The sequence below is a fragment of the Crassostrea angulata genome, chromosome 5 (genome assembly GCF_025612915.1).
Source record: "Crassostrea angulata isolate pt1a10 chromosome 5, ASM2561291v2, whole genome shotgun sequence".
Lineage (NCBI taxonomy): Eukaryota > Metazoa > Mollusca > Bivalvia > Ostreida > Ostreidae > Magallana > Magallana angulata.
Window position 1 is genome coordinate 9,619,174 of NC_069115.1, and position 12,288 is coordinate 9,631,461.

At 33.9% G+C, this 12,288-nt stretch overlaps 1 long non-coding RNA gene and 1 pseudogene across 1 annotated transcript; both read left to right on the forward strand.

Moving 5' to 3' along the window:
* The window catches only part of LOC128184124 (uncharacterized), a 171,984-nt pseudogene that overhangs the window by 38,792 nt on the left and 120,904 nt on the right, over positions 1-12,288 (forward strand).
* Positions 358-2,681, forward strand: LOC128184128 (uncharacterized). Its single transcript, XR_008243696.1, has 3 exons — positions 358-494; positions 2,317-2,450; positions 2,581-2,681. It is a non-coding gene; the product is annotated as an uncharacterized LOC128184128 (long non-coding RNA).

The window sequence follows — 12,288 nt, forward strand, 5'->3', positions numbered from 1 at the left end:
TATATATATATATATATATAAATGCAGACAGTTTAGGAAGTACATGCAACATCGGAGAAAAGGATTCACGTTTTCATGGTGGTTTTTTTTGTAAATATTCTTCAAAATTTTAAACAGCTGCATAAGAAATGAAAACGATCCTCGTCAATGTGGTTTTCCTTCTTCTTTTATGTATGTGTGACATGAGATTGGATTTTTTCATGAAGCCGTAAGAGTTTTTTGATTAGATAAACAATTTAAACAAGTTTAATTTAAACAAAAATTCTGCTCTAGAACTTTTGATATATTTCATGACCACATAGTTTTAATAAGAACAACTAAATTGCGAATTTAACAAATGATTTGTTTCAGTCCGAGAAAAAGCTGTTCAAATGGATTTTATGGATTTAAATGCAGAAGTAAATGCAGCTTTCCAAGATTTGGACAGCAATGCAAGCATACTTGCAATTGTGATGAACAGTTCTGCAATTATGCTAATGGATGTTCTGCACCAGGTACAGAATGCTTGTTTAAAAAATATAAAGTAATGACAAACATATCTATTTAGACCACGGACTAATAGTATCAAAATAGCTTCAAAGAAGCTTTACTGGAAAACAAATGTGTATTATCCAAAAGGATTCTTAAGCACCTAATACCCGGTTCTATAATTGTATTTGTAAAATAATACTGTTTGGGGGTGTTTTTCTTAAAAAAAAAAACACACTTTAGTTTTTATTTTCTGTTTAATAAAATAAATCATACGAGCCACTACACAAACTTCAAGTGGTATTGTTAAAAACTGATCATTTAATTTTAATTTAAGCAAATGATGCTAACCAACTCATATATTGAGATCTTTCTGGGGTTTTTGTTTAGCTCACCTGAACTGAAAGCTCAAGTGAGCTTTTCTGATAAAAATGTGTCCGCTGTCTGTCGTCGTTGGCGTTTATGTTGGCGTTGGTTGCGATGTCGTTGTAAGCTTTTCACATTTTCCCTGTCTTCTCCAGAACCACTGGGCAAATTTCAACCAAATTTGGCGCAAAGCATCACTGGGTAAAGAGGATCCAAGTTTGTTTTTTTTCAAATGAAGGGCCACACCCTCTTTAAAGGGGAGATACTTGAGAATTATTGTAAATTTGTTGGTATTTTTCAAAAATCTTCTTCTCAAAACCTATTTGGCCAGAAAAGCTTAAACTTGTGTGGATGCATCCTCAGGTAGTGTAGATTTAAGTTTGTTCAAATCATGGTCCCTGGGGGTATGGCAGGGCCACTATGGGGGAAAGGATTTTTATATAGGAATATATAGAAAAAATCTTTAAAAATCTTCCTCTCAAAAACTATTAGACCAGGAAAGCTAAAATTTGAGTGGAAGCATTCTCAGATAGTGTAGATTCAAGTTTTTTTCAAATTATGGTCCCCGGAGGTTAAGAAGGGCCACAATTAGGGGAGGAATTTTTATATAGGAATATAAAGAGAAAATCTTTAAAAAAAACTTTGAAAACTATTGCGCCAGAAAAGCTCAAATTAGCGTGTAAGCATCCTTAGATAGTGTAGATTTAAGTTTGCTCAAATCGTGGTCCCTGGGGGTAGGGCGGGGCCACAGTGGGGAATAATTTTTCATATATAGAAAAAATCTTTAAAAATCTTCTCAAAACTATTTGGCCAGGAAAGCCCAAATTTGAGTGGAAGCATCCACAGATTGTATAGATTCAAGTTTGTTTAAATCATAGTCACGGGGTACGGTGAGGCCACAATGGGGGATGCATTTTTACATAGGAATATATAGAGAAAATCTTTAAAAATCTTCTTTTTTAATTATTTGGCCAAAAAAGCTTAAACTTGTGTAGAGGCATCCTCGGGTAGTGTAAATTCAATTTGCAAAATCATAGTCCCTGGGGGTAGGGCAGGGCCGCAATGGCGTTTTGAATTTTTACATAGGAATATATAGAGAAAATCTTTAAAAATATTCTGGGAAAGTTTTCAGTCCAAAACTCAGTACTTTGTGTGAAAGCTCAGATTATGTAGATTTAAGTTTAATGAAACCAATTCCCAAAAGAAAAGTGGTGCCACAAAATGGAGGGGGGAGGGTGTATATAGGATTAGAGAAAAAATCTTCTTACAAGTACAACAACAAAAGGGGTATTTACCAAAAAAAAAATAATGTGGATAAAAATTGGCAGATTTTCATTTTTTTTTTGTTTGGCAAGTCTACTGTACATAATTGTGAAGATATTTTTGATTTTGATACTGTAATGCTTATTTTATCAGAGTTTAGGCAATTGTTGCTCAGGTGAGCAATGTGGCCCCTGGGCCGCTTCAATTCATTTTTTTCAGCTGAAAAGTGTTCCGTTGGATATATTGGACGTGATTGTTCAACACCGTGTGTATTTCCTAAATTTGGATTAGGTTGCCAAAATACTTGTCTATGTCCGAAGTCTCGATGCAATATTACTTCAGGCTGTTTCATGGTAAAAATTGTAATGTTTAACACTTTACTACATGCTTCAAGCAGAACGTTTAAGTAAGAAAGCTTTATATGCATGGTACACGTAGTTTGTTTCAAAACATTGTTTCGGTACAATGTAAACTTTTTTTAAGAGAGAACAAAAACCCTTGGCGAAATCCATTGTCACGAGACACCAATTCTCTGTTATGCGGACAAACAGCGTTTTTGTGAAAAGGATTTCAATTAAAGGTAAATTAAACAAAATAATCAACAGTTCCCGAATTATTTTGTTATTTAATAGAAGAACAAATACATATCGTGTGTCATTATTATTTTTTTAAGATATATTTTCATGTAGTTCATGCGTGTAACTCCCATATAAATGAGGTGGTGTAGTGCTGTTTCCCATTATTTAACTTACAATGTAGCGTTTTTTCAATGTGCTTAAAGACATGAATATGAATATGCGTGACTTTAAAACAAAATATCAAATACTTACTTTACACATGCCTTTAATACATAATCAATTATAATACCCCTTACCAATGATTTAGAACCCCATCAATCGGAGTAAAACATTTCAGTTTCTCATCATGTCATTTCACCCTTTCCCTCGTCTGATATTTAGAAGTAGAAATATACGATTATATTTAAGATCGTCAATTCTAACGGTATTAATTTATTCTTTTTCCCTTCCTCTACAAAATTAAGTCAAGTTTGGTCAGTTAGTTTCCTGGGAGGAGCTTATACATAGATGATAATACATGTGAAAATTATAGTTCCAAACCGGCATATTTTCACTCAACTGTATTCTGACGTGTTCTGTGAAAAATGTCAATGTCATAACGTCGAAGTCAAAACTGTAGATAAGCATCGATTAGATGAAAAAGATTCGAGGTATTCCGAAATCCGTGTAAAAGGTGTTCCAAAAGGTGTAACAAAAGGTGTAACAAAAGGTTAAATAAATGTTGATGACACAGGAATGTTATGAAGACGCGTGCCTTTGTTTATATCAGGGGTGAAAAAAGCATGTATTTCATTATATGTATTAATACCTGCCATCATTATCCTTTATTATGAGAAATTAAAATCATATAAGTTATTGCAAATTATTGCCACGAATTGTACGCCGTAAACATGACCGGAATTTTAATAAAGGGGGAAAATCTACTATATGGTAGGTTTTCCTTGGGGGTAATCTGGCTTGCTATATAGCCATTTTACCGGGGGGAAAGATGGCTAGGGGAAAAGGCACTATATAACACCGTCTTTAAATTTTGGAAAAAAATCGTTTATGCACACGTTATATATTATGGTATAAAGTCCGCCATCATTAATGTTTGTTTAAATCGTAAGTCGTTATGTCCGACATTAAAAAGTGTTATCCTATTTCTAAAGTTACGCAGCTTTAACTTTTGGAAAAATCATAAATGATTATGACCACGCTAAAAATTGTGGCAAAATGTCCGCTGACTGTAATATATGTCATAGCATTACGTTTGCCATTTTGAAAAATTCACTTTTTTTTCTAAAAGTCGTAATATTATGTCCGCCCTTACATTTACATCATTATATTCTAATATCTTAAATTGTTTTTGGCAAGTAGAATTTAGTATGGGATAGCGCATTGATTGACGGGGGAGGGGGGGGGTGTCATTATCACATCAAACTATACAGTATCACATCAAACGATACAGAGAGACCACCTTTCAGGTAAAAAGGGGATGTGTACAATATCTTTGCAACACCTGTTACATGTATTTTAAAACAGTGAGGCCAATTTCGACAGACGCATGAGAATTGCACCATTTTAAATCACAGACATTGTAATTATACCTCAATTAAATGATTTTTAGCGCCATTACGTTCACTTCTACACTAGTAAATTTTTATACATACCAAACTTTAAATATGAGTAATCTATAATTCAATAAAGTTTAAAACAATTAAATCTGCTTGTTTTTAAAATTTTAGTAGTAATAGTACATTATTATTAACTTATATGATCATAATAAACGCCAATGTCAAAAAAAATTCGAAAACTAAAAAAGAAACTACAATTATGCAAGAAAGCTTAAAAACAGAAATTAAGAAAAAACAGACACAAATTACTAAAAATTAAAGCGTATGTCTTGAAAAACTAAGCATTATAAAAACTTACATGATTGTAAAAATCACTCTTTCTATAAGAAAAGATATCCACATGTTTTAATCATTCGTTGTCTAAAAATGACCGTTTAAAACGCAAGCGTTGTGAAATTGTTTTAAATTAGATAAATCGAGTAAAGTTACACGATCCGTTACAAAAATCGTTGCCTTATAAATATTCAAAATCTACATGAATTTTTTTAAAGGTTTTGTCTTAGATAAGATATCAAGCTAATAATAAAACATAAACTCTTATATTCTGATTGCACACACAAGTATTCTGGATTTACATTAAAAAGATGCTTGAGTTTCTGATAGACAACATCTATGTAGTTTTTGGAAATCAAGTTTTCCAAATATCTGTTGGAATTCCCATGGGTATTAATTGTGCCCCATTGTTAGCAGATCTATTTTTGAATTCTTATGAAGCAGAATTTATTCAAAAACTTGTTCGTGAAAAAAATAACTTGCTTTGGCCTTCAACTCAACATTCAGGTATATCGACGACGTATTATCAATTAACAATTGCTATTTCTATACTTACGTCGACTCGATATATCCCACTGAACTTGAAATAAAAGATACCACAGGGTCTGCGTCATTTGTTTCATATTTGAATATTTTACTGGACATGGACATTGATGGTAACCTAACAACAAAAATTTATGATAAACGCGATGACTTCATTTTTTCTATAGTCAACTTTCTTTACTTATGTAGCAATATACCTTCATCACCTGCGTATGGTGTTTTTGTCTCTCTGTGATTCGATACGCAAGGGCATGCTCTTCGTATGAACAGTTTCTAAGACGAAGCAAGCTACTGACAAACAAGTTGATAAAACAGGACTATCATCAGTCTCCCTTGAAACCATCTTTTCGTAAGTTCTATGGTAGATACAACGACCTTGTCAGCAAATACAATCTTCAACTGGATCGCATGCTGACTGACGTTTTTTATACTAATTGTTAGACCATATTTAATCACCTAATTGTCTACGGAGTTTTCCGATATTTTCCCCGATTACGACAAAGAGCACACGGCGGGTGTGACCGGTCAGCAGAGGATGTTCACTCCTCCTAGGCACCTGATCTTACGTCTCCGTGTTGCTATGCTTTGAATTTGTATTTCGTTTTATGGATTTTTGAGATGGTTCACGATTTGTTATTGTCATTTTTTCATTCACAAATTGTTTGAATTATTTAACACACGGAGGAATTAATTATGCAGCACTTACCTGATGGTTTTCAATTTTTCATTTCAACCTGTCACGTGTCGCAGCAGGGGTCAAAGTGTAAGCGTGTGTCTACCTGTGGCCAGGTGCAATAAGCAGCACCTTCTCTATTGGATGATTCATTCACGTCATCATTTGAAAATTAATTTGAGAGGGACATGGATCACCTGTACGACTCGATCCTAAATGCTAAAAGTGAAATGACATTTCGCGTAAGAAGTACTATTGATTTTCACATTTATCTTTTAATTCTAAAGTAAATAAAACACACTATAAAGCCGACAAATTTTAATTTTTAAAATATGATTCTTTTTTAAGTGTACCTTCGTCAGTACGAACATAATGTGACGCTCTTATTGATTAAAATTGATGGCGAATATGTTAAATGAGAATATATTTTGATGCTCGTATTGATTAATCGTCAATTGATTTATTGTAAGGACGGATGTTATGTGACGCTCTTATTGATTAAAATTATTGGTAAATATGTTGAGTGGCGGCGGACATAATATATAATTTATTTTGGTTGTGTTCGTTGAATAAGAATAAAATTATTTTTTTCGTGGAAACGTCAATAAGAGTAAGGGACGGGGCTTAAGGTTTTGTCGGTAAGTCGTGCTCGATATGTATTTATTCTGACGTTCAAACTATGCACTGGAAAGTTTAAAGTGTATGATTGTGGTAATCAGTACTTGATAAGGTTCTTATTGAGTTTACTGGTATAATGGTAATGTGCTCTTGAGTATATATGACAAGCTGCTTGTCAAATTAAAACTTCATAAGTTTTCAAATATGGTTGATGTTGAATATTGCAGAATATTGATGTTGAATATTGCAGATTGTGTGGGAGTGACTTTCTGTAATGAAAAGAACGCAAATGCAAAAAAATAAATATTGTTTTTGTTTTTGGTGTTTATTGTTCTTGTTAAGTGCTAGTACAAAATAAGGGTAATTTAGATAAGACAGACTAATATTCCGTAACATCGAACTTTAAATGGCGATTGAAACTTGAAATTTGTAAGGTGGCGGACATTATTTGACGATTTTTCCAAAAAAGTGGCGCACAGTTCGTGATGGCGGACATAACGTGACCCTTTTTTTAAAAATGCTGCGGACATATCGTGACGGCGGAAATAACGTGACTCAACACTACGCTCCACGTAAGCTAATCAAAAACTGAATTCAAATTAATATGATGCGTTACCAAAATGTGTAACATGTGCAGTTTATACACTTGTATGGATGAGAACAGCTGTATTGGACTATATTCAAAGAAAAGCAATTAATCACACAATTGCCTCGTGAAATGAGTCCTATTTATCTTACACGACATCATTAAAATCATTAAAACCTTCAGGTTTTGTTAGGGATATATAGCAATATAGTTGGCAATGACAATTAGAATAACTTTAAACCAAAGAAAAGCCACGTGTACGAGGGTCAAATAAAATATACGAAGACAACGTGGCTGCCTGTCATATATTTCTTATTAAAGTCATAACTAGCAGATTCATTTATGCGACAATACTTATTTTTTTATATAGTTCCGAAGTTTCATTCCATTTGATGAAAAGGTACTGGTGTTACCCAATTTTAACATCAACATGTTTTGTCACCACGGCGCACGGTAACGTTGAAAACATAACGTCAGGATCACGCACACACAGTTTATAGAAATATCCCATCTTCATAATAATATGGAACGCCTGAACGGTCTTTATGAGGATTAAACATTATACGCAGTGTTTTTCTCATTATATTTTGGTATTACATTCATAATATAAAGTCTTTTAAATTATGCCATGTGCATTTTCCATATATACAGTACTTCTTTCATTATATGATGTAGTTATATCACTTAAGTATGTACATTTCTCTGTATGCGAGGTGCTCTCACCATTATACGAGGTGCTTTTAACATTATATGCGGTCGTTTTAACATTATATGCGGTAAAAACAACATTATATTATGTACATCTCACATCAAATGCAGTATATTCATCATTATATGTAGTATTTCTGTTATCATGATGATGATGAGCGTTAAATATTATGTCCGGCCCTGTCAGCATTCCGTGCGGTAGATTTTGCATTTCGTTATGATGTAGACACAGTATTGTATGCTATGCTTTTTTATTGATGATGGTGATCTTTCGGAAGCTTGTTTTCGGAATCTCTCTGGAATATAAATGCAGTTTTCAGTATGACGGACAATTTGATAGATTTAGGTACGACTCGGTTTAGGTAAGACTTCATTGTCAATTTACCATTGTAGCTCATGCAGGCACATCATAGATTTCATATTGACAATTTACAATTTGGTACAATTGAAGTAACATCATTTTCATTCTATTCATTGAACAGAAGGATACATTATGCTGAGGGGAAGGTATCTCGTCCGAAAACAGAAATATGTACATTTATATATTCCATTTTCATCACAGGAGAGTTGTACATACACACTTCTTTGGTTTTCTTAAATAAAACTTTTATTGCTTATAAAACACTACGTAAAAATCCGCGAAATAACGTGATTTTATTCGCGCAACTCAGACAAATGAGTTAAGTGTAAATTTTAAGCCTCAACTGAAACCTTCCTGAAAGTGATTGGTGACGGTGAATTAAGGAAAATCTCAATTGATGCTGCCTCAGTTATTTGAGTTGAGTATTGAGTTGAGTGATTTTAAAATGTTGGTGACGGCGGGGCCTGTTCAGTGTATCATTCTATAAACAACTATATACGTTAAATTCAAAAATGGCCTGTGCTTGGTTTGCACAATCTAAAATAAATTAAATGCAAGTAGAGTTTATAATTATAGAGACGTGAAACTGAATTCTCGTACTTCCGTGCATGAGCTCCAAACCGGACACGTGGACATAAACTCCTTAGAAAAATAGATCTACTAAACATAAATTATCAAAATATAACAGTACAATAGGGACAGAACATATAAGTTGTCAACATTTAGTCTGTATGTATACACGAATGAAGGACTTCTTTCTTTATAAATTCAATATGCCAACTATATATTATGCAGACAAAACCGACGATATTTCAATCTCGAATGGCGTTCACTGAGAGGAATGGAAGGGGGGGGGGGTGTCTTAAAATTTCAGAAACTTCTCATTCATCTTAATTTAATGCAGATGTAAAGTTTACTATTAGAATGAATATAATCTAAATTACTCATTTTAAGTTAAACGGTATTTATTAATTTGGTAGTACCCAAGACCAGGCTGAAGCCACTAACAGCAGCCACTAAGACCGTAGAAGCTAGCAGCCAATAAGGAAATTCATCAAAGTACTAAGAGTACTCGAACAAAAAATTATATTTTACTTAATTATGGACATATTTTATTTAATATCAAAATGATTAATGTTCAATCATTTGTACGAGCATTGACGACTTCCGAAGCAGAAAAACTCGCCTTGATAAAAGTTATACATGCGTCTTTGTTGGATAGAAATGAAATACGTTAAGACGGGTCATAAGTTATGAAAATAATGTTATCCTAAGTGTAGTCTTATTGATAAAAATAGAAGAAGTATATACATAGTATGAAGTATTATATACAAACGTATTATGATATGAAAGACATTATCAATTAAAGTAAACGAAAAGGTATAAAATGATACAAAAACAATAAAAGCCCAAAGCCAATCCAGTGTGTCAAGATAATTTGTTTACATCAAAGTTGAACATGTGCGTGTTTAAAAATTTATCCACGGGCCTTTTTACTCCCCGGAAACAACATCAAACGAAAATTAAAAAGACATCGTATTATTACGAATATGAGACAATAGAACACCCAGCATTGTGATTTTATTTTCATAAAAAAAAATATCATATGTAGCAGTCAAAAACAGCGAAAATCATCAGGTGAAATTGGGATTATTTTGTCTCAGCCATGTTTTAACGTGAACTTTCGAAGAATACAACAATGACAATAAAAAGGGTCGGTTTAGCTCACCCAAACTTTGTCATATTTGAGCATTTCACAATGATATAGAAGTGAAAGGCGGACCATTATCTCTTTTTTCTTTGAAGTGTGCATTAAACGAATACCAGGACGGTGTAGGGGACCTATGGGGCTACTATTTCCCGGTCTCAAATTTGGGCTGTAGGGGTACCACCAAGTGGCTCGGATACCAGGGAAATGAGGGGGACCTAAGGGGTTATTATTTCTCGCTCTCAAATTTGGGCTGTATGGGTACCACCAAGTGGCTGGCAAGGATTCTGGCTCATTTCAGGGGTATATATCTCACTTGAAATTGACCACAACAACTTAGAAACACTAGGATAAGATAGAGGACCTATAGAGGTATTCATATTAACCGAGGGCACCTATGACCCTTACAAGGATCCAGTTAGCATATCCAAACTTTGTAGTGGTCATAGGTGCCCTTTAAGGCTTATTATGAATATCTCTTGAGGTCTTCTACCTAATACAAGTGTTTGCAAATTCTTGTGATTAAACTCACGTGATATATAAAGCTCTAAAAGGAGCCAGAACCCCTGCGAGCCACTTGATGGTACCCCTACAGCCCAAATTTGAGACCGGAAAATAATAGCCCCATATGCCTCCTACACTACCCTGTTATTTGTTTGAAATACACTTCAAAGATATGGAAGATAATGGTCCACTTTTAACCCCTATATCATTGTGAAATGCGAAATTATGACAAAGTTCGGGTGAGCTAACTGAACCCTTGTAGGGGCCACAGGTGCCCTCTATTGCTTATTATGAATACCTCTTGAGGTCCTCTATCTAATCCCAGTGTTACCAAGTTCTTGTGGTCAATTTCAAGTGAGATATATACCCCTGAAATGAGCCAGAACCCCTGGGAGCCACTTTGTGGTACCCCTTCAGCCCAAATTTGAGACTCGGAAATAAAAGCCCCATAGGTCCTTCTCATTGCCCTGGTATCCGTTTGATGCACACTTCAGCGATAAAAGAGATAATGGCCCGCCTTTTACCCCTATATCATTGTGAAATGCTAAAATATGACAAAGTTCGGGTGAGCTTAATAATTTTTAGTATATATTTCAACGGTTCACGTCAAAACATGACTTACACAAAATAATCTTAAATTAATGTTTTATTTCTTTCGTTTTGGTTTGCGATTGAGGCTTGCAATTGATTTTAATGCGAATAAAATCATAATGTAAATTGTCTGATCGTCCCACTTTAATACTAATACGAGGATTTTTATGATTTTTGATGCATGTTATTTTCGGAGAAGAGTAAACAGTTTCGGAGATCAGTTTTCAAGTATACGTAAATACAAACACCAATATTCAATTGAAATCAGTATACAAAAAGACATTTATAATTTATCCAGGCGAGCTTAACTGCCTCCGAAGTTTTCAATGCTCAGAGAAATTAATCAGGCACAAATTTCCTTGATATTGATTAAAACATGCCGGTAATAAAGTAAAATATAATTTTTGTTTGAGTACTCTCAATACTTTGATGAATTTCCTTATGGGCTGCTAGCATCTACGCGCTTAGTGGCTACTGTTAGTGGCTGCTAGCTTCAGCCTTGTGTACCCAAGAAAGATTTTGTCACAAGGTATACACCTGTGAAATATGAAAGCCATTGCTTTACCTACTCAAAAGTTAAGGCCAACGTTATAATTTTTGCCGACAAACAGATGAAAGGACAGAGCAAAAACTATATACTCCCGAATCTTCGATTAAGGGGGCAAAACAAATCTTGAACTCAAAAACCTAACTTTATATTTCTCCGCTAACTAGCGATGCATTTCACGGAAAGGCACAACAGTAAATATTGTATTAAGTATTCAGGAACAGATCGAATATTTATATCCACCTCCACCCTTTTTCCAAAACCAAGAAATAAAAATTCCTTTAAAGCTAAATGGGTATTTCTAATAAAATGATCTAAAAGTTTGGCAAGATCCTAGAAATATGGTTTAATTAAGCAGGGCTAGACAAATAACATTGCCTGGCAATGGGTACATCCACCTATAAATTGAGGCATTTAAGGTCCCGTAAAAAATCATCCATTTTTTCATAGCACGAGAGCCCAAATGAGCTGAAAGGTCATCATCGTCAAGACGAAAGCACAGCATATAATACTGTGTCTACATAACAACGAAATGCAAAATCTACCGCACGGAATGCTAACAGGACTGGACATAATATTCAAAGTTCATCATCATCATAATAACAGAAATAATACATATAATAACCAATACACTGTATGTAACGTGAGAAGTACATTATATAATGTTGTGTTCACCAACATGTATAATGTTAGAAGCACCTCGTATAATGTTAAGAGTACCTCATACAATGAAAAATGTACATATTATAGTGATATAACTACGTCATATAATGAAAGAAGTACTGTATATAATGGATAATACGCACGCTATAATGTAAAAAAAAGACTTTATTAAATGAATGTTATACCAAAAATAATGAGGAGAACACTGCGTATAATGTTTAA